The sequence below is a fragment of the Tachypleus tridentatus genome, chromosome 3 (assembly GCF_004210375.1).
Source record: "Tachypleus tridentatus isolate NWPU-2018 chromosome 3, ASM421037v1, whole genome shotgun sequence".
NCBI lineage: Eukaryota > Metazoa > Arthropoda > Merostomata > Xiphosura > Limulidae > Tachypleus > Tachypleus tridentatus.
The window spans coordinates 5,842,921-5,865,586 of NC_134827.1; the positions used below are offsets into that span (position 1 = coordinate 5,842,921).

Here is a 22,666-nt window from a genome sequence, read left to right on the forward strand (position 1 = left end):
GCCCTTTGCTCAGCATTAAAAAAAAAAAAGATAGCAAACGAGATAAAAAAATTGGGAATTTATGATGTTGCAAGAAGGGATCGCGAAAAACGTACGGAAACAAGGTTGGAAATAGTGTATACGTTATTTATTCAAACTACAAAATCCTGTTTTGACTCTTCCAATATAACTAGATAACAGCATAAAGCTAAAACAGGAGTTTATAGGTTGGGCAACTTATATTTACAGTGTCTTCAGTCTTGTTTCCTTACCTTTTACGATCCCTATTTGAGGTTCTTAAATTCGCAATTTCTTATTTATCTTGTTTAAATAAGTAGTTTAATTATATTTGCTGTTAATCTAGCATAAAGTGTCAGAAAACTTCAAAGCAAACTTGAAATGTGTAATGCTGAAGTTCTTTTACAAAACATTTTAACAAATGTCACGTACTCATCTGATTAATTTCACTTTCAATATTCACGTTTCAGTTCGTCATAAATTTTGTAGAAAGTTCCATGTTTATGCCCTTTCAGCCGTGAGGGCGTTATAATGTGATGGTGAATCCCACTATTCGTTGGTAAAAGAGTAGCCCAAGTGTTGGCGATGAGTGGTAATGACCAGCTGCCTTCCCTCTAGTCTTACACTGAAAATTAGGGACGGCTAGCGCAGATAGCCCTCGCGTAGCTTTGCGCGAAATTCAAAACAAACCAAGACCCATGTTTATATAAGATATTGTTATAATACAGCTAATTTGGGTCTTTATTTTAATTAAACTTTTTCAAACTAGCGAAAATGAAAATAGCCAGTATACTTCATTGCACGAGACTTACTTAGTAAACTAACACTGAAGCTGGTGTGAAACAACTTCATCACATATCAACATAATCAGTAAACATTCATTAATTATTAACTTTGGCGTAAAATACTTGTAACTTTTTAGCTTATTTATATTATATTATATTATATATATATATATATATATATATATATATATACGAGGTTATGCTAATACTCTAAACTGTGTTTAAGTATTTTTAAATAAAGCTAGAAGCAGTTTTCACGATTTTTGAAGAATCGGACGTGGAAGAATTTTTGCGTTTTATTTTTCAAACATTATTTACGCGAAGTGAACAAATTATTCTAATGCAATTATTCATTTAAATTTCTCTTGCAATGCATATTGCCAGTCATGCCACTAGGTTTATTAAAGGGAAAAACGTTTCTTGTAAGAACTTAAAGTATTATTCAAAAATTTTTCGTAAATATCTGCAACACAAAGAGTGCATCAATTTCCCGTCTTATAAGTTTACAACTTTACAATATTTATTCTTGTTAAATATTAGCTTAAGTACACAACACCAGAGAATTAAATAGTACTAAATTTTCCCTGTAATAAATATACAGATATTATGGGGTTTGTCACTTATTTCCCATAGAATAGAACCGTTAAAGATAACCGTAACTGGTTGTTTACATTTCTTGAAATTATCAGATTCACGAAGTTTGAAGAAAAAGAAGTCTGAAATACCACTGTTTCACTTAACCATTTATTCCTTTGTAAATATAAATACTACCCTGTTGCTTAGCAACTGCTTTGCTGAGTAACCGCTAATTTTAGGCTCTAGAATGTAAAACACTGCAGGTGCTGCACGTAGCACATGCCCTTATTTTATTTTCGCTAACAGTTTGATGATGAATCATTAACAATAGGTTTTCCATGACTAAAATTAAAACCGCCACACTGATATCTCTAAATGTTTTAAGGTGCACATTGTTATAATAACTTGCGGGAAAATGACATTTATATGCACGTAAGAAAAACACGGACAACAGCAACAAACAATTAAAATAGATTCTCGGGTTGTTTAAATAGAATAATTGATAAATACGTCGAAGTTTAATCGAAATTAGTTTTGTTGAATTTCGCGCAAAACTACTCGAGAGATATTGCGATAGCCGTCCCTAATTTAGCAGTGAAAGATCAGAGGGAAGGCAGCTATTCAACACCACCTACCGCCAGCTCTTGGGTTATTCTTTACCAACTAGGACTGACTATCACATTATAACGCTCCCACGTGTGAAAGGACAATGAGTGCCTCACCGACCAGGCTATGTCAGGCATTACTCAGTGTATATACATAAACATTCACTAAGAAGCAAAAGACATAGTACTACGTAATAAATTTTTGGAACTATTAAAACCGTTAACATAATATTTATTGAAATACTGAAACCTTGTGTATTTATAAAAAGAATGTTAACGATAATACAAAATAGATAAAAAGCTGAATTTTTAAAAATCTGCAAATATGAGTCACAAAACAAAGTTGGAGATAATGTATATTTTAGTAACTCGCACAAAAACCTATTTCGTCTCCATACCGTTACCTAGAATTACATTTTGGAGATTCAAAATCGATTTTCGTCGTTCGAATAAATAATGTCTACAGTATTTCCAGCTTTGTTTCCTTTTTTTTTTTTTTTTTACAATCTTTATGTAATCCCAAGTGGATTTTTTTTATTATCTTATTTGTTGGTTTCTTTTATGCTCAACTATGGACAAAGAATTATTGGATGTGGATGCTAATTTCACATATAATAACAACAATAGCAATAAACATAGCTAATAGCTAACTGATAGCGTCCATGATAATTTACTGTAGCTATTAACTACTTGATCGCATTAGTTCATGATGTAAAATAACTGCAGCTGGGTATTGTCATGAAAATTTGTTGGAAAATATAGTAAGCATGTATAGTTTTTGTGGAACTACATTTTCTGTATATAATGCATGGCAATGGGTAAATATATGCCCAGACTACAACACAATCCTCACAAAGCGAATACAAAACTGTAACCAGTAAAAAAAAAAGTATTTTCTAATTAACATATAGTCTAAAGCATCAGTTTATTTAAACGTATGTTTTTAAAGTAATTATTCTAAGAATATATGTAAAAACTTTTGATATTGTGTATTAATTTTCTTACTCCTTCACTTCATACATAATATAGGGGTTGTCTCCCTAAAGACAGCGAGTGTACAAGTAAAAAAAAAAAAAAATTGAAAAAAGTGACTGACGTCAGTCCTTCATAAACAATGATGCATATGCATTCTCTGCTATATTGTTTGCATTGTTTTTAAGAATTTATATTAGCTATCCTTACATTTATTTCCAATTTTAGAATTTGTTTATTTTAATATAGTATTTTAACAGACATAGGAAGGTTGTATTCATAACCAAGTTCTGAATACAATACGGTTTCAACTGTAATATTTATTGTTTATCTATTACTTGGCTGATAATACCCGTTTTACATTGTAATTACGTTTTTTAAAGAGACAACATACATATGTTAGAAAGCTAACTTCAAAGGGAGATAGCTAAAAACTTAATTCCAATGTGAAAAAATGCTAACATGTACTACAGAAGAAAAACTTACGTTACAATACTCCTATGATCTTCACAGCGCCTTATTTAGTGCAATATACAGTCCTTTTTGTTGTAGTGTGGTGAGAGAATACGATTTTCTTTTCCTTGGAAGTCTAACGTGCGTGTTTTTATCTATGCATTTTTATGTTTGTACAGCCTTAGCCTTAAAGTGTTGTTTGAGCTAAATATTTACTGTTTAAAGTGCTTTATGCCCGAACGTTTTATTATGGTTTTATGCAGTTTTTTACGATTATTATTACGAACCACTATTGTAGTTCATGATATCTTAAAGCACTTCTGTTTCCATTTTCAGGATGGGCGTCAAACTCAGATTTTCTTAAAATTGTGAATACGTAACAAAATATTTTCTTTTCTGGTACCATGTTCATGTGAAAGGGAAACGGAAACATTTATGTACACATATAGTAACGTATTTAATATTAACCTTACAAATAAGAATCGAATATTCTAAAATGATTCTGACTGAACCATATTTCCATTTTAAATGCTACAAATTTTCCTACTCTCTACGTTGTAAGTTTCATATATCTACATAGCATATGCAAGCCCATACAGTCCAACGACAAATAATTCGTTTTTGTTTTTTTACGAATTGTTAACCTAAAATCTAATCAACCAGAAAGTTTGGATATTGTGTTGTGTTGCAAGAGTTGTACATTTTATAATTATTTTAATTCTTATGGCATCTTAGAAAAAGCAAATTAATATCCATATATGTATTTGAACATACGTATACCCATATTCTCGGTCACTTCTCAAAGCCACTCTTAAAAATTGAAATATAAAACGTTTTGATACAATTTATAATTTTTAAACCTACGCAGTGTACAATATGTAAAATGTATCAAGTTAAAAAAATCTGCTTCCATAGAAGGTTACTGCACTTTATAAAAGAACACATTTATAAATACTAATGCAGTAGCGTGGCGCCAAAGATGCAAATCATTGCACAAAGAGCATCTTATTTAGTACTTACGTATTGGATTCATGAGGAATTCCATGATATCTGACTCTGCAATGATGCCACGATGAGTTGTGTGTGGGGAATATTTCACATTCACAGTCATTCCAAGGGCGACTATACGGATAACAAGATTGTTAAACATTGTAGAATAAAAGGACACCAAAATTTTAAAGAGCGTGCTTAAAAGTTTCTGTAATGAGGCATAAGAATTCTTATCAGAGTGTTCAAGATAATAACAGGCCACGACACAATAACTGAATTAAACCTGAAGCAAATGCACCATTCGTAAAGCTAAAAGTTATGATTGTGAAAACGATCCGTTCAATCTAGATAAAACCAATATTATTAAGCTTGATACGTCTCTTGGTTCCATCCATTTAATGATGAACAACAATGTTAACATCAAAACGTTCACAACCTTCAACAGAAATTCCAATCCCATTCTATAGCACGTACCCTATCAGAGCTCCAATGGCTTACCTAGATGTCCGCCTACAATGTGAGGCTGTAAAAAGGCAAATGGCTTGTTTTGAATTTCGCGCAGCGAAGCTGCACGAGGATTATCTTCGCTACCCGTTCCTAATTCAGCAATGAAAGATTAGAGGGAAGGCAGCTAGTTATCACCTCTCACCACCAACCTTTGGGATACTATGTTATCAACAAATAGTGTGATTGATTATCACTTTATACCTGCCCCAACAGTTGAAAAGGTGAGCATGTTTGGTGGGACAGGAATTCTAACACGCGAATCTCAAACTACGAGAAGAGCGCCCTCACAACCTGGCTGTAATGGGCCAGGCAAATAACAGTATATTATGGGAACAAATAAGCATTAGTAAGTTTCAGAATAATACCGTTATAGACACATCATGAGAAACAAAATCGTACGTCTTTTCATACTTCTACATGTTGTAACAACTGTTTCAGCCTAATGGATGGCTATACTTACCTCCAACTGTGCTAAACTGGTCAAAGTGTTCCTTGAATAAGATTAGCGTAAATATTAGGTCATCCCAAAAGTAATATCCGAAAATTTAATACAGAAAGTGCATCATTTCTGACTTTGTAGGCTTTAAAGAGTAAAATATGTAATAGGACGTATATAAAAATATTCAGACTAATAAAAGAAGCTAAGAAATGATCTTTTTCAGATCATTAATCAAATAAACCCTTATGAAGATGGATGTGTCTGAGGAGCACATTAGGCATATAATGCTTTGAGTTTAAAAATGGCAATAGTGCAACAAACTACACGAAATATTCAAGGTGTTTATGGTTGGTTGATCTGGTGTCTTATGGCACAAAGCAACTAGGCTATCTGCGCCAAACATCCGGTAGGAAGTTTAAATTAATATAAATTGAGTGAAATTCATAAAAGGAAATTAAGATAAAACAAAACAAAGAGCATAAAACCAATGTTTACATTTAGTCTACAACGTTAAGAGAAAAACTACAGTAATACAAGTTGTAAAGAACATTCTGTAGCATAATTGTAATGATCATAACCCGCCAGGAAGACTAACAGATAAGTTCAAGAACCACCGTCAATCACCTGAAGTTGGTCTTTCCAGTCCTGGTTCCGGGTTATGTGTCATTATGGCCAGTACGAAAAGGTAAAGTAGTGAAAGTGTGAAATGACATGCAGCAAAAGTGTAATAACAACTCGCCAGGATGACTAACGAGTAGTTCAAACAGCAGCGTTAGTCACCTGAAGTTAGTCTTTCCAGTCCTGGTGTCGAGTTATTTAATGTTCTGGCCATTGTCCAATGTCAAATTGAAAGAGAGAATAAAACTGTAAAAAAGGAACCACAGTTAAAAAGGTGTAATGAATAAATATGCAACACTAATTTTTTAATGGCCATTAATCTTTTTAATCTCATTTAAGACATTATCAAGGTGGACAGAGTCACCATCACCAATAACTCTGTCCCTGGGAAAAAATATGTTTAAAATATTGCCGTCGTTGAGAATTGTAACGATGGCAAGAAAGTAAAACGTGGCTGATAGTGATTTGAGTGTTACACAAACTACACATTGGTGCATCAGTTCCAGATAAAAGAAAATGATGAGTTAAAAAACTGTGACCAATGCGTAGCCCAGTGAGAACAACTTCCTCCTTCCGAACTTTACGGATGTAGACAGTATCAGCAGTTTTGAGAAATGTTTCTTGTAAAGAAAGACAAACAGGATGGTAGGAAGCAATCAGCATTTTGATATCATCCAGATTAGAACGTAAACCTCGACAGTTCCATTGTATCAAGGTGGCCATTTTTAAGAACGGGTAAGTGAAGTGGCTGGAGAACCCTTCGGTTTACGACCACGTCTTTTTTATTTGCTGTCTTTAGTCGGAGGAGGTCTATCAACCTCCATGGATCCTGCTCTGGGTCGGGTGGGCAGGTTTTTGTTATTGGAAGGGGAATCCAGTGACTGAGGACGCGAACGAATAATTGTTTTGTCTCTAAGATGTATCAGAAAAAATGCCTGTATTTGAAACTGAAGGACGTGGATCTTGAGGTTTGTTGGAAGGTATGGGAGGAACAGAGATGGGTGTGGAAGTCGATTCATCGACCTTTTTAACCACGGAGGTCAAAAGGTCTTTTCATTTGTTTTGAAAACGATTCTCTTTCGAGGCACAGAGAGATCTGTCTGCACTCCCACTGTAGTAGCAGAATGAAGTGAAGCAGCATACGGTCGAGATGAAGTGGTGGACAGCAACTTTCGAGCCTCAGGACAAGTAATGTTATGAATCGTTTTCAAATGCTGCACCTCTTTTTCTTCTAACCATTCGGGGCAAGAAAGAAAGTAGGACGGGTGAGAGCCATTGCAATCGATGTAATAAAGGTCCGTTTCACACTTATAGGCATCATGGTCCTTGTCACCGCAACGAGCACACGTCGAGGAACCACGACATGACGTCTTCTAGTGACCCGACTGTTGACGCTGGAAACATCGGAGAAGGTTTGGAATGTACGGCCGTATCCTGCAATTAAGATAACCTGCCTTGATGGTGGCAAGTGGACATGTGATGTAAATGTCAGAATGATAATACTGGTCGGCATCGTAATTCCATCTTTGCGAGTGGTGATACGCCTCACTGCAATTGCCTTTGAATGCAAGAGGAAGATGTTTATGCTGCAGAGTCTCTCAATGGAAGAAAATGTCGAAGGTAGTTTCAGAAGTTCAGATCAGATGAGCACAGCTTAAGTGATGCGCCACGTTCAGGTGGTCCTGCTGAGTTCAATGATGACTTACTGCATTTCATGAAGATTGTGCTTTAACATTTGGAAAACTAGCACAGAAAGTTGATTCAACCCATTCAGCCGTTCACCGTCATCTACAATAGCTTGGAAAGGTGTCTAAACTTGGAAAATGGGTCCCCTATGATTTGACAGAAGACAACCTTAGAGCAAGAGTGGACATTTGCACTTCTCTGCACTCTCGTAAACGTAACTCACCTTTTTTGGACAGGTTAATGACTGGAGATGAAAAAATAGATGTTTTATAAAATGTTAAGCGCCGCAGACAATGGCTCAGTGTAGGTGAACTGGCTAAAGCACAGCCCAAAATGGATCTCCACCCTAGGAAAGTCTTGTTAAGCGTTTGGTGGGATATTGTTGGTGTGATCCCCTTTGAGTTGCTGCCACTCAATGTAACGATTACATCAGACTTCTACTGTGAACAGTAGAGCGCTTAAATGTCGCACTGAAAGAAAAGCCTGCTTTGTTCAATCATAAAGGTGTGTTACACCAAGATAATGCACGGCCCCATACAGCAAGGATCACATCTGCAAAGACTGGAAAGCTAGACTGGGAAAAACTTGCACATCCTCCTTATTATCCAGACTTTGCCACATCTGATTATCATCTATTCAAAAATTTGCAGAATCATCTTATGGAAAAAAGAACTCGGAACATATGAAGATGTCAAAACTACCGTCTGCATATTCTTTTCCCCCAAACCAAGAATTTTATAGAAGCGGCATTTAGAAACTTCTGAATCGTTGGCAGGAAGTACTTAATAATAATAATGGAACATACATTATTGATTAAATAACATTAAAAGCGTTTGAAATCCTCTCTTTTCCCGAACCTAAAATCGGACATTACTTAAGGGATGACCTGAAAGAATGGCTCACACCTCAATCCCATTGTTCACGCCGTTATGTGACACTCTGGAAACAAGGCGACTACTTTTGGCAGTTCTTTTGTTTCTTTAGAATTAATTTCATGATTATTCAATCACTGCGTTAAAAATAAATAATATTTTGTTATTATTTCTTACTTTAATTTAAATAAAATTGATAACAGTTATAGCTAGTTATAAATAACGCTAGATAGGAGGTCACGTGATTTTCGGCATGCTAAAGTAGCTTCCATTGTTAGGTGTTGAACTTTTTTTTTTTAAAAAGCCCACCAGTCGAACTGAATGACAAGGCGATCTCAACTTCAAAACTTATGGGCCGTTTCCTATCCAACCTTGAATAATACTGTTATTTGATTTTAATAAATTTGTTAACCCAAGATGATCTAAAATCTGATTTTAGCTTAAAAATTAGTACCAAAATCGTTCAAAAACTCGCATATTTGATTGTCATATGAAGAATACATCGGATTTTAGCCAAAAGGGAAATCGTGTAATTACAATCGTGTATTCTTCTGTGACACATGGAGGAAAACAATCTCAAATATTGCTCCCAGTTATTTGTCTATCTATCTGCACCTCAAAATCATTCAACGTCCTTAACTGAAGTGAACTGAAGTAATTAAGGAACTTTAATATATAAATACTTTTAATTCGAATTATTTTTTGAGAATTTGTGGAAAATTACTACTTCATTATCATTACTACTTCATTAGTCTAGCGTCGTCTAATCTGCATAGCTTAATATATGCACAATATTTACTGTAAATACCTCTTACTTTACCATGTACACATCAAAATTTTCATAACCAGTAAATTTTCCAATTCTTGACACTTCAACATAATTCATAATGGTCTTTTTACAACTTTTGTAACCTTAAAATTGTGCAGTAATTTTAATTCAACAGCTTTAAAATAGCGAATCAAAAGATTTAAATATAAATCAAAAATTTTCCCTCAATACCTAGATTTTTTTTTTAATTTCAGAAAACTGTATACTGACTATTTATCATGACACTCGCAGCTCAAGAATTTTGGACTAGAATAGGCCACCTGCAAAAGTTTAATACGTTATTCTGAAAATGAGTCTAGTGACAGCATTAGACCTACATTTGAACTGTTCTCGAATAAGTCATAACGTCACTGATCAGACTACACGTGTCTTAAACCACACAAATTAATCTAAATTTCCTGTCTCATCCATTAAGTGAAATGATATTTAATAATCCTGTACCTTGATACATAGTGATAGCATCAAAAGTAAATATACGCAACTTGCATCTGTAGACAGTACATGTTTTGGTGACTTTTCGATGTAGCCTGACTAGCTAGCAGGCGATATTAGAATGTCGTAGATGATTATTTCAACTTATTTAAACACTTATACAAGTACTGTCAGCATTTCAAATCAAAAGTTATCAAACAGTTTGTTTAATCGAAATGCCTTCCAAAAAGAAGACTCGCATATATACTTTGAAAGTAGATGTAAACATCCACACCAGTTTGATTTTGCCATCATGTCCACAGCGGTGTTGCCCACTGTAATTTAGCATATATTTAATATATTGTAGGGTTTACAGATCGTTGCTTTTGTAAAACAGGATTTGACGATTTGGGTAAAAGCAGCGTGTGGTAAATTTGTTACTGAATATATATTTTTAGGATATTTATCTAATCCACTTTTAAATATGCACTAGCCGCGACATCTAAAACATTTGGGGTAGTTTTCATGCTCATCACTAGAATTTTTCTTATTCTACCACTTTCACGAACGCCATTTAATCGTAGATACGCTTTCTTACAAGTATTATGTTAAATTGATAAATTCTGATCTACTAAAAAATATTTTACGCGGTCAGACAAACTTAATAAACTAAACGTAGAGTAAACAATTAAGTAATGGAACTTACAATATTCTACTGAATGTGAAACGGTTGTGCGCTTTCAGTGTAGGATGTTTTTTTTCGGCGAGTTTATTTTTATTTTACGAGTTGAAACAGGAGCTCACAAGAACAATGAATAAAATCCGTACTAGTGACAAAAATAGCTAAAATGTGTCTATAGCAGTTTATGTATCTAACCAAAGCTAAGTTATTACAAAGTAAACGAAATGTAAAGTTGTAATGGAGGCAAACTTAGTTCAATACGCAGAAACGTCACGAAGTGACAAGTATATGTTTTTAAACAAACTGTGCATGCGTATTTTAGACTCAAGTTGCAAAATCCCCCAGAAATTGCATTTAGTGTAATGTTCATGTTTTTGAGAAATTACACGCGAGTTGTGTTGTTTGTGTGAAATAATTTACAAACAAAAAAGTAAAATCGGAGCTAGTTGTCACGTGATGGCAACGGCATTGTGCCATCGTATACTACACATTACACTGAAAATCTGAATGGGAATCAAAAGCAGGGAAGGTAATTCTGAAGGGAAAAGCCAATACGCAATCCGGACTCTTCAGATAAATGCCTTTCTAACGATGAGATTTGTAACGTCTGATCGAGAAAGTGGCAAACACTTGCCAGACAAACAAACGCAAACGTATTACTTATATAGATAAGATATAAAGCCACTATCACGAAAACAGCAATACTGAAACACTAGTACGTAGTTTTCAGGGTATGTTGTTTCGAATTACTTTAACCAATATGAAATTCCATACTTTATAGCAGCATCCTGTTTAATACAAAAGTTTTTGAACATAGCCTTATGAAATATGGAGGTTAAATGGTTTATTTTCTTTTTTCATAAGCAGACAAACTTGACACATTCTTTTTGCACAGTATGATATTTATCAAATCTTAGTAAAATCTAGTACGAGATTCTGATAAGAAATTAAGAAAAATATGCTACGAACATGTACAACATAACACAATGTATTAATTCATATACAACAATGAAGTTAAACATTACAGGGATTGACGCTAAAACAAATTACAATTAAAGGAAATGGAGATACGTGATTATTAATATGCACTATATTATAATATACTTTACTGAACCATGTTAACCTGAAGATGACCTAAGGAGGTCGAAATGTTGTTCTGTATTTTAATTAAAATTTTAATACCAATACCAGCCGTCTTGAGAATACATTTTAACTTCAAGTGGGTTTCTCTTCATCACGACTTAGTTAGCCATATTACACTAAATTATACTGTACAGTATTATATTATGGAATACGATGTATTATTGACACTAAATAATGAACGTTTAACGTTCAATATCAAACCAGAAACGGCTGTGCAACAATACATCAGTACACACGTCATAGTTTTCTTAGCAAAATATGAAACTGCTTCAACACAAGCCAACATATATTTCCATCTTTACTTTCGCGTTAATTGCATGGCAAATATGTAAATGCAAAATAAACGTTATTTAAAAACTTGTAACCAATCTAACTGCAAAATGAATTTTCTTCATAATACCAAACGCAAGGAAGAGTTATAAAAAAATACGATAATTTCCTCTTAACGTGTACTCACTTTATGTTTGATATATATAGTACAAGTAGAATATTAGTTGTTTTTATCATTTTAAATCATAGTACAGTGGAATTCCTCTAAAGCAGCCACTTTCGGGACTGAGACAAATGGGCCTGATGAGAGGGGTTCCACTGTACATAATTAGGGATTATGTAACCAAAAAAGGGACTGATTGAATGGATCGCTTTCAAGGGGTGACCGAATCTGAGGGGTGGCCGCTTAGAGGGGTTCCACTGTATATTTATAAAACATACATCATACCCACTGTAACGTGTCACGTTTTTAATACATCTCCACCATAATTTTCGGCAAATAGTCTTGTTGTACATTTAGTCTGTAATATTTGTATATAAGAACTGGATCGTATCTGTGATCAATGAATGCGGAAAGATGGTACCTAAGTGAGTACACATGTAACGTGGATGTCATAGCCAGTCTGTTAAGGAATATCTTTATATGTACCTACTTTCATACCCAAAGAAAATTCCTTAAAGAAATGTCAAAATAAGCATAACTGAATATAAAATTGGTTCAAAACGTTTTAAAGATATTAAACGAAATCTGCTTAATAATAATAATTCAAAGAAAAGTCAGTTTTAATTCAATTTTGTTGTGGTACAAACGTTACTTATGTTGATTGTTCAAATCGAGGAAAAACTTAATTTTACTGAATAACTCTTATAGGTACACACGTTCTTTATCAGTGTAGTAACACAAGCATAAATAATTTAAACGTACAACATCTAGTTATTTGTTTCTTGAATGCATATTATATATATATTGCAGCGTTTATTAATTTCAGATAAGTGATTGATTCTTGTGCTGTCAAAGCTAGAGAAACTGAGTTAATCCAGCTGTGTGGTATAGGAGGATGGTACTACTGGAAGACTGCTGTCAGATTTAATGCACGCCATCCAAAGAGGTGGGGGGGGGGAAGAAGAAACACTAAACATCTGAATCAACGAATTCGCCACGAGTGCCGGTCATTGACAGTGGCACGAACATCGTTTGCAGTGTTAAAAAAAAAAATAATGAAAATACAGTCTCCACACCTGCTTCGAACTACACGGGCAGTGAGTTGCATACAGTTCGTAAAATTAAGTGAAGTACCTCTCGTTCCAGTTTTTTCAGACACCCTATATATCGTGATGTCTTTTGTGTGGTATTTGATAGCTATGATATTTCAATATTTTACTTGCAGAAGGTACCACACAATCTGTACTAAATCAATTCTGATGTCTAAAAATATTCCTTCTAGTTTTGGGGGTGCGTTTTTTTTGTTTTGTTTTTTATAGTTTATTGTACTGCATTACAAACAAACAAAAGTGCGTCGAATCAATGAATCCGGGTCTTACAAATTAAATATAATAAGACATAAAACTCAAACTTCAATTTTGCATATTTTTATCGACTAAAACCATGCTTTTATGCACATTGTATGTTTATGGAAAGTTAATTTTAGACCTAATCCAACCGAGTATATCAATATCTAGAAATATTAGGAAAAAACTGCTACAGAATGAAACGCAAATTCTTTTCTGTGAAAACCGAATTCCACCTGTAAGAACATATATAAAACATGCAGAAAACATGAAATCCATCAATATGTTCACTCCTTAGCTAAACGAAAATGAACAGTTCTAGTAATAATACAACAAAACTGTTTAGTAGTTGTGTGTCAAATTTACTCGCACTAAATAAAAAAAAAATTAAATAGTTGGTGTCATTTCTCAATGTTAACCTTAGATATTCCTGTTGGATACTGGATACTTGGGCTACTAATGTTATTATCATTTACGTTTGCTGGAAAATACTTTGATATAACTAACATTATTTATTTGTCTATTTACCTGCAAACCGAGTCCCATCACAACAGTTCATCAATTCACGCACAATACAAGTAATGTTGCGCGGTATTTCCATTTAAGAACCATTAACCATAAGGTGACAGAGAACAGGCCGGCAACAGCTACTATTTACTTTGTTATAATTTGTTACTGTGTATCACTTTAAAATATGTATATAACGTACCCAATATAAGTAAGATTATTACGGAACGTAAGCTACTATTTCTCGCCGAAGAGTTTGACACCGACTCCTTCCTCCAGTGATAATTATGACACTTTTAGTTACAATGCCCAATTCAATTTGGTGTGAATAACATCTCTCAATTCCATATACTTCTGAATTTAATACTTTTATACTTTTTATACTTCCACCCTATTTCCTCTAGCTTTCCAACTGATCTTTTCTTATTCTCTCAAGTCTCAAATGTTTTAACCCATGTTCCTTTAACAAAATATGTGAAGATATTCGAGAAGTCTGTTTGATCTTCGATGTCACTGATTAACCAGACAACCCCATCCTTTTAAGCTTCACATTCTGTTCTCAATATAACAACATACAACACAACATTTTACAACAACATGGGACCTATTAGTCCATTTCTGTTGTTCCATCCTCTAAATTAAGATAAGAAATTTTAAAGTCAGTCATTATTCATATATCTATCAAGCTTTTTCTTAAACTCATTGAAATTTACTGCCTCTACAATACCTGAAGGTAACCTATACCAAAGGCCAACTACCCTGTTAGAAAAATGAAATTTTCTTAGTTGAAGATGATTTCCGTCCTGTCAAAATTTATATTTGTGTCCCCTAATCCTACTATTATTAACTCCGTTTACAGTCTTAAATACCTCAATCAGATCCCCCAACTATTTTTTTCCAAAAGAGAACAATTTGAGAGATCTCAACCTTTCCTTTTATAACAATCTCTCCACCCGAGGCACCATTCTAGTAACCTTTCTCTGATCCATTTCCAACAATTCAATGTATTTCCTAAGATAAGGAGCCAAAGACTAAACACAATACTCCAGTACAGTGACCTGTACAATAAGATTATAACCTCTCTAGACTTGTATTCAACATTTCTCTAAACACAACTGAAAATCCTACATATCCTCCCATTAGAAACAGCACATTGTTTGGATGGCTTTAGACTAATTGACTATTACTCCAAGATCCCTTTCCTTAATAACACAGTTAAGATTCTTTCCATTCAAATTATACTTATAACTCAAATGCATTCTTACATTTATTGTAATTAAAACCCATCTGCCATTTATTTGCCAATTCACTAATTAGTTAAGTCTAAATCCTTTTGTAAATCAGCAGCAGCATCTTCACAGCTACCAACACTCAAGACCTTAATATCATCTACAAATGTAAGTAATTTATTAACCATTCCTACATCTATAATCACTGATGTAAATCAAAAAGAGCAAAGGTCTGAAGACTGAGCCCTGAGGTACTCCACTTGCAACATTAATCCAGTTTGACTGAATTCCATTTGAAAAACCGCCAAGCTTTCTTCCATCCAATTTGCTAACTTATCCCCCCCACACCAACAGACAATTTTTACAAGCCTTTTATGTACCAACTTGTCAAATGCTTTCTGAAATTCCAAATATATCAAATCTACACCAATACCTTCACCTACATACGCAATGACTTTTTCAAAAATGTCAAAAGTTTTACACTGCAAGATTTTCCCTTAGTGAAACTAAGTTGACTATCCAATAAAATTCTAAACTTTACTAAATAACTTTGCATAGCATTTTAAAGAAACTTTTCAAAACTTTCCCCACAATTGACGCAAGACTAAAATGTCTACAATTCTGACCCTACCATCTGCATTTTGCAGCAGAAATAGAGATTTCCATTCTTAGCTGACAGGAATGGAATCCGGCACCGTTTTCTGCTGTTATAGCCCATCCACTTTAAGGTTGAACGTGTTGTGCATTCAGAGATGCTCTTCTGCACACCACTGTTGTAAAGAGTGGTTATTTGAGTATTTGTGGCCTTCCTTTCAGTTTGAATGATCAAGGCATTCTCTTCTGACATCTCTCATTAACAAGGTGTTTTCGCCCACAGAACTGCTGCTCACTGGATGTTTTTGTTTCTTGCCCCATTCTCTCTAGAGACTGGGGTCCATGAAAATCCCAGGAGGTTAGCAGTTCGAGATGTTGGAGCTGCCACGTCTGGCACCAACAATCATTCCACGGTCAAAGTCCCTTAGATCATGCATCTTCCCAATTCTAATGTTGGGTCAAACAACAGATAAACCTCTTTACCGTGTCTGCATGATTTATGTATTGAATAGCTGCCACATGATTTGCTGCTTAGCTATTTGCATTAAAGAGCAGATGCACCTAATAAAGTGGCTATTTATGTGGTCACTCAAAAGTCTTTCATTGCACTAGCTAAATTAACTGTGTACATCTTAAAAGAGAACAGGATTCAGCAAGGATCCTTGTAGTAATTCAGAGCTAATTTTCAGAAACTTAAAATCTTCATTTGCCAAGTTTTGAGTGTCAATTCCTGTGTCTTGTATAGAATATCCAAAGTATATGAATGTTCAAAACTACCATAAGCCTTTAACTTCACTGCAACTATCTTCAAATTTAAATAATCCACCAAAGCAGTCCCGTAATGTCTATGTACATTACTTTGAAACTCGAGGTTGTGGATCTCAATGGAGTTCTCTCCTACAAAGCACACACTCCTCTTCTTTTCACAAATATTTTTGCTGCTAACTTTCCACGAGCCTTATCCTTGCATTTAAAATAACTATTTGCCTGTGTCCCTCCCGTGTACAATGGTCTTTGTATGGTTTGGATAAGTATTTATTGAGCAATATCTGCAATCTTCCTCTACTTTCCCATTCATCATTGACAAATTAATTATTTCAGCAATATTTGCTTATTCTTTCATTGAAAGTTTTGATTTTGGAGTATCTCATACCATCTGGGCTTGAAGAAGAATCCCTCTTTGATGTTCAAATAATTATCTTCGATTCATTTACTGTCACTGCAATTTTCAAGTGGGATCTGATTCCTATTTAAATTGGCTATTTCTTTCCCATTATGTACATCTCACAGAGGTATGCTCATTTTTCTTGAAGTTGCCTCATTTACCTATTATTGTGGGGCATTATTATTTGCTAGTTAATGTTTTGCAGTGCATTTTCCAACAAGATTACATTCACATCCAGTCAGATACAGTTCTTGGCATTAAAAAAACCCGTATTAATAATTCTTGTACCCATAGTCATGGGTATATGAGCAAACTAATCCAATTCCTTTCATCTCTTGTAATACTGCTGAGAATATACAAAATGAGCATGTTTTAGTCCTTCTCAGCAACCTTCAGGCTATCTACCAGTCTCTGCTTTTACTCAGTTTCTAGGAATAGAATTTTGGAAATGAGGAGAAAACCTGTCAATGTTGCAGTTGTCAACACTGAATGCTGCCATCTTCCATCAATGATTTAAAAATACTAGTAACTCTACTTACGTTTGTTTCTTGCACCATTACAAACAAAAGCTTCTTTATTTTTGCTGTTCTCATTTTATGGTTCCAAACTTTCCAAAATATTATCCCTACTTGTGCTTTGAAACATTTGTCACTGCATGGTCCCAGTTGTGCAAGCTTATCATTGAACATCCATGGTGTTGCTGATAGCTCCACCAAAAGCAGAGAACAGAAAGTAACCCTAATGCTCTGATGATGCTGGGATTGAAGCAGGTGGTACATCCCTTTGGGACCAATACCCCTTCTACACTTGCCATGTGCTCCTAGCCTCCACTGTGGTGATAATTAAATTAAAATTGTTCTGGATCATATACAGTAACTTTTACTGCCTACAACAAGCAGACAGTTCAAACTTGAAGTTACCAGTTAGTCCTCTTTCCCAGATGCAAAATATATTAGGCTATAGATGGTACCTCAATTACTTTATATACATATATAACAGGCGGGATATTCAAGTGTAATAAAATACCAAAAATATTGAAAGAACCAACTTCAAAAAATTGTAACATTTAACACATTTAGTTGGTTGGAAGTGCCAACAGCTATAGATGTAAAAAGAGTCGACCAAACGTTTTCACTCCTTGATTATAGTTTATCCTATACATAGTGACAACTGGTGTGTGTTTACCATATAGTTCTTTAATTTATTGTTAAATTATCATTTTGTTGTCACCCTGGCACAGTTGATGGTTAGAACGTGTATCTTTCAATTTCACTGTTACCAGCTCGAAACCCGTCAAACATTTGTTTTTTTAGCCTTCGGGACGTTATAATATAATGATCAATATGCTATTCATTGATAAATAGTAGCTTAAACACTGACAGTGATGTTAACTAGATGCCACCCAGCCTCTTCTAAATTGGGGCACCTAGGTCATATTATCCTCAAGGTATCACCTGTTCTGTCAGTACAATATCGTTGTCCACTTCTGGATATCATATTCAACTTTACTGAAATCTTTCCCATGAAAAAGTGTATGTGATACCCTAAATGCATTAGATAACCAGAACTAAAACATGGCTACTCTTGTTCTACATCCTACAGTTAACACTACATACATTTTTAAGCAACAGTAATAAACTTGTTTGCTTTCACAGTACACCATTTATTTAGTTCTTTATAGGTTTACTGAAAAGAATGTATAACAATATTTCAAATTACATTACATACACAACCACTGCATCCCACTATTTCGAAGTGTCACCAGTCTTTATTCGACTTGTTCATATCTGGAGTTACTGGTAAGGGATGAAATTCTCTGAAAGTATTCTAACCAACTGAAGTGGTGAATTGACGAATAGGGCTAGCACACCTTAGTTATTCAATTTTTTTTTATAATTTCAAACAGTCTACGAGCAGTATTCAAACTTTGCCAATTTCAGAATTAATTTCATTTTTTTCATAAACGTGTAAAGAATTTTATTTAAATTACATGTACTTTAGACTGGTTAATAATTACTATAACTTTAAAAAACAAGAGTTAAAGTATAAAAACTAAAACTGACATAATAAAGTAAAACAAATTTTAGTGTAAATGTTTTCTATGATAACAAGTACACAAATAATCCTATAAATTATGATTTTAAATCTGATGGCTCATCATGTCAAGAATAATGTGTCAAGATCACTTCTGTCTTCCACTGCACATAAAATATATAGATTATGAGAAGAATAAACACAAAGACAAAAGTCCACAAAGTATTCATTAAAAAGTTGTTTAAAATAGCCAGATTTTTTAAAAACATCACACACACACACACACACATATATATATATATAAATAAAATACTCAAGTTTATGACCTATAGCTGTTTTTGTTGTTGTCTAAATCAGTAATTTTTATGCCAATGTCTTAACAATATACTGCTGTCTCATTAACAATCTATTTTTAAAATATATTTTCAAGGTGTCTGATCAAAACATCCATTTTTTTTCATTATTATTAACCTACATTACATTCAAGTTTTATTTTATAAACTTCCTACATGTTCAAGCGCTTGACCAACATTTGCTTGCACTTAAAGTTTCATTCTTAAAATTAGGCAAATTGTCATTTCATTGTTTTAAGTTACCCCTACAAAAGATATAATGGCTTTACAGCGTTTTCAAGTATTAAAAAGGTAAAGATTGGCAGGATGTTGATAAAGGAAAAGATATATATACTACAATACAAGGAAATGGAGAATAAATGACAGATACAGCAAGAAAAAACAAAAACTAAATGGAAGTCCTGATATAGGATAAATATGCTTCAAGTCAACAAAAAATACAAGGACAAAGAAATTTCACTAGGATGAAAGATGCAAGACATGGATTAAGAAGTGATTATATGAAAAACATGAATTTTTAAAAATATGACAGTTTCAAAAAAACTTAGATAAACAGCATTTAAATTTTTAGAAACATTGTTAATTTAATGGAAACAAAAATACAATTATTACCAAAAGGATTAACATTTCTTCCACAAAGAAACCTAATAAAATACAACTAACAGAAGATTTGAATTCAATAGAAAATTAACACTAAGATTAGTTTTATGAAGTTTTAAATAAAAAATGAATCCTTAGTACATGGTAAATGAGTTTTTGATCCTGTTCAAAAAATAAACACTAAATTACAGTTCATTTGTCAAAAATATGAATTATATTCTATTACTGAAAAACAAGAGAAGGATAACTTAACATTAAAAGTGCAAAAGTCACTCAAAAAACTTAAAAAATCTAACTTGATATTTCATAAAGCAGATAAAAATAAAATATGGGTAATAATGACCCAACAATTTTACAACCAGATTGTTTATGAACGTTTCAATTATACAAAGATTTGCCAAAAAATGAAAAGTTCAAATAAATTCAGATGCATAACTTCCATAAAAGAAAAATGAAAGAATTTTGTTGATGAATTTCAGGTAATATTAACAAAAAGAGAAAAACTTAAGCAATCCAGAAACTGGATACATTTATGTTCTCTCTCTCTCAAATCCATAAGTTAAGAGAAATCAATGAATTATTATTAGAAACCAAAAGTAAATATATTTATATTGGAAACCTCCTAATATTCCAGGAAAACTGCTAGTAGGAGGTAACAAACTGAATATTTGAGTGACCTTTCAGAAATATTGTTAAAATCTTTATCTCTTATTCCTTCCCTTATTAGGGATGATTTCACATTTGATTTCTTTCTAATTTGTTTTTCAATTTTTCAACAGTTTTGCTTCTTTAGGTGTGGTAACTCAGTATGCAAGAGTTGAACATGACTATGAACTTAAAACTGTGGAATGCTTCCCAAATAAAATGCAAAGAACTGATTCATACCAGATTTGATAAAGGTTCAGATATAATTTTCTGAAAAAATGTGCTTATGAGAAGCAAATCTAATCTTTCAAATATATCATACAACAATGAGCACACAAGTTGCTCCAACTTATGGTAATGTCACAATGGGATTTTTCAGATTAGTTATTTAGTATACTACTTATTCTGAAGATAATTTTGTAGATCACACGATACCATTTTGGAAAAGATTTTTAGATGATTGTTTTGAAATATGGAAAGATACTCAAGATATTAATAAAAATTGTTGGAATTTTAAATTAAATAAATGAGGAAATTAAGTTTACCTTCAAACGAAATAACAAAGGCTTGCCCCTTTTTAGGTGTGTTGGTGTTTCATCAGAAAAGGAGATGGTAACCAGTATTTTTTTTCTTAATCCACAAACTCTAATCAATATGCAAATTTTTTATTTTCAGTGAACAAAAAGGATTTTTTATTTAGGTTTCACTATCCAGGTTTTGAAATTGCTACAAAATTATTTGATAAAAAAAACCATTTAGAGAGATTAGTGACCTTAGAGAATATTATCCCTTCTATTGCAACTCATTGCCCAAATGTACACATTGATATTTCAATTGTTATGACAATTAAAACAAATAGCAGATAAAAACTGAAAGATTCAAAAATAAAATTTTATGAAGAAGGCAACTTAATCTTTATAGATTTTTCTAAAAAGTATCTTCACTTGTAACAGAAGGAACATTGCTTTATGTAATTTAGGTTATATGAAATCTACCAAAACAATAAAGAACAATAACAAAAATATTTTGTTTTTATTAATAACTCATTAAATTACAATTCTAAAAATGTAATATATGTTTCAGAATATGCAAGTTGTTGGGAATTATATATTGGTTTGTTGAATTTCAATACATTTCCCATGCCTACAAGCCTGGAACAATACACAGATGAACACATCTTGAATGGTATATACATGATCTGCTCTTAAAATTGAAAACTACATTTCTTCTTAAAGTGTAAATCAGTGTAACTGCAAATGTTACAAAACAGAACTTTCCAACAAAATCATACACTAAGGGGACAATGATAAGTATAAGCCTTCAAAGCTAATTTTCATCTATGTATGACTACATTAAAAATCATCCCTATAAATTAAGTAATATTATAATAAAAATTTAATTATATTTCCTTAGTCAGTGAATTAAGAATATTTAAAATAAAATATTATAAATGTGGATTAATAAGTTGAACTATTCAATATTCTTTTTATGTGAAAAAAATAGTGTGGTTGCAATAGTTTTTAAAAAGTGTTTGTATTTCAAAGATTTAACCCAAAGAAGACAAGTAATTGTTTTGGCTTATTTTTTTTTATGGTTTTGTCGTCATTTGTTTTTTGCACTTGCTGAAATAAAGGCTTAAATATTGCATAATTCTATAGGGTTGCATTAGTTAATTATAAATAAATTTGCACTACATGGGGGGAGGCTTTTCTTTAGTAAATCACAGCTAAAATTTTTTGTTCTTATAGAAAGAACAAAGAATGTTGAAATCAAAAGACAACAGTAACCTCATGTGTAAAGTGTGTATAGTAGCAAGGTTTTGGTTCTGATGGTGGAATCTTGTATTGTCAAATTCTAGTTGGTGTCACAGGTTGTGTACAGTAAAATTTTACAATCTTCCTTTAAGGTCCACAAGTTTCTTGCATTAACAATTGAAACTATTCAAATTTGAAATATCTTTAAAAATTTTGACTCAAGGCAGTATACACACACACACTATATTATATACATACAAGCCATGCGTTTCATGTCATACTTACCCTTGCAGTAGATTATATATTTGACAATTTAAAGCAAAGTTACAATACCAAAATCCACTACACCTTTAATGTATTCGAGGTTAAGTGTACAAAATATAACGACAATACTGTTCAAGCAAAGTGCAGTAAAGATGCACTCAAGAATAACTAAATAGC

The 22,666-nt window shown here is 33.0% G+C and overlaps 1 protein-coding gene across 16 annotated transcripts in view; it reads right to left on the reverse strand.

The window, feature by feature from the left end:
• The window catches only part of LOC143246261 (protein FAM117B-like), a 212,070-nt gene that overhangs the window by 146,696 nt on the left and 42,708 nt on the right, over positions 1 to 22,666 (reverse strand). For 5 of the 16 annotated variants that reach the window (XR_013025892.1, XR_013025891.1, XM_076492697.1 and 2 more), the window contains one exon: positions 4,409 to 4,510. The exons of the other annotated variants lie outside the window; for them this stretch is intronic. The gene's annotated coding sequence lies outside the window, so the exon portion shown is untranslated. The remainder of the gene's footprint in view (positions 1 to 4,408; positions 4,511 to 22,666) is intronic. 16 annotated transcript variants of the gene reach the window in all.